Raw genomic sequence first — 2105 nt, forward strand, 5'->3', positions numbered from 1 at the left:
CTTTCAGCATAATTGGATCTTGGGGACATCCTCCCAGAAGTATAAAAAGTTCCATGACTTTGTATAATTTCACTTCCAAACTTTTAATCACTTTAGGGAGCATAGTCGTCCCAATCGCAGAACTGATTGCAAATTGCCTTTTACATTTACTGGGTATTGACTTGGAAATTTTGCCTAAAACATAGAACCAAGACAGAGTGGGAAGAACTAGCTTCCATTCCTTTCTTTCGATCAGAAGTGCACACCTCAACCTGGTTTTTCAAACTGATTTTGCTATTTCTGGTCCACATAGTGTTCCTAAGCCATAGAGACCCTTTTGCAATAGGTTCCTGAGAAAGGTAAGTGAGGGTTATTACAAGAGTAATACTTAGTCTTTTATTAGCACTGTAACATTTCTAACTTCTGATTTGATTTTCCAAGGAAGTTAGTGCTTGAGAAGGAAAGAAGTGAAGCAATTTCAGTGATATCATAAAGACTGAGGGCCATTTAAAACCCATTCTCATTGGGTCAGAAAAAGCAAGAAACCTGTGAAACTTTTCAGTTTTAAGTATTGAACTCACTTAACATCAGAGACTCACTTAGAAATGAGGTGGTCTCAGGGTTTCAGAGCTACTTCTGATGATTTTCCACAAACCCAGGAAATTCCTGAGTTTCTAGAAGCTCAACCACCATCATATGAATGAGAGACACTTAGAAACTTGGATCAGTATGAAGAATTTTCTGATACTTCAGAGCTCTGCAAATATGGAGTGGGCTGTTTGGGAATGTAATGAGCTCTTCATCACTAGGAGAGGTTAAGCTGAAACTGAAAAGCTATGCATCAGTGTTGCACAGAAGAGGATCTCCAATGAAAGGGAAAGTTGGGTTAGATTATCTGGGGAGTATAATCAGTGTCAGGGTCTAAATCTGGAAGACATATCTAGCAACTGAGCCAAAAGGTTCAAGAACTCTTATATGCACTGGTTCCAGTGTGTGCATTCACCCAGAAGGAAGGAGATCCTGTAGAATGGTAAGCAAAAAAAGCACTGCTTAGTTACCTAAGAGAATTAAATTTCTAAACTAAGTTATGAGTCACTATAGGGTTCTGGGGCCAGCCCTCTTTTTGTCCTCATGGAACATAAAGTTCCAACTATTAGGGACATATCAGAATTTCCAGAGCATGAAGGTACCTTGGAAACCTCTTCCCTTTCCCTCACAGTTCTTCATGTCCAGTCTCCTTTTATCCTTAAAGACCCAGCTGGAATCTATAAAACCAAGGGAGCCTTCCATGACCACTGTTCCCATAAATACTCAGGGTGTCCTTTTGGTGCTCTGGCCTTTACCGAATCCTTCTGGTTCCCCTTCCTACCTAGTTAAGAGACCATTTAAACCTGGACCATGGGTCATCCTGGTACTCACAGAAATTGTTATACCTATATTAGTGTTGATCAATAATTATTTTGGAGAATGGATGTTCAGACATGAATGGATGGATGAATGTATTAAGGGATAGATGAATAGGTGGATGGATACATGAGTTGATGGATGTATGAATGGATAGATAGATGGATGGATGAGTGGGTGGATGGATGGATGGATGGATGGAGAAATGGAAGGATGGATGGATAGATAGAAAGCCCTGGGGATGATTTTGCCCATGAAAAGAAGATCTTGAGAACAACAGGTGTCTGTCGTCCATGTGAATTATCTGAAGAGAAGAAGTATCTACCAGATGAGGATTCACAACAAAATATTGTCACTGGTATTTGGCACAAAGTGGGGGAACATGGAGCAAACTTGAAGTTGCTTTTCTGTTGAAAATTTAATGAGATTAATAGCCACGTAGAATATAGAACTACCAAAACGAATGTGTTACTGATCTTTGTTGCTAATCAAATGCATTAAGTTATCAGAGTCATCATTTTAACTCTTGTAATTTGATATCCTATGGCCCCAAAATATTTTCTGATTTTCTTGGAAATAAATAAATATTACAGGCTTTCAAAACTGTTTTTAATCATCTAACCAGACTAGAACTTCAGACCAGACCCCCTGGTCCTATGCAAGGCAAAGAATGTTGAGTGTGGACCTCTGATACTTTCTTCACGTGACAGAAGAGGTGCACC

Source organism: Otolemur garnettii, unplaced genomic scaffold, assembly GCF_000181295.1.
Source record: "Otolemur garnettii isolate 467f Iridium unplaced genomic scaffold, OtoGar3 scaffold00172, whole genome shotgun sequence".
Taxonomy (NCBI): domain Eukaryota; kingdom Metazoa; phylum Chordata; class Mammalia; order Primates; family Galagidae; genus Otolemur; species Otolemur garnettii.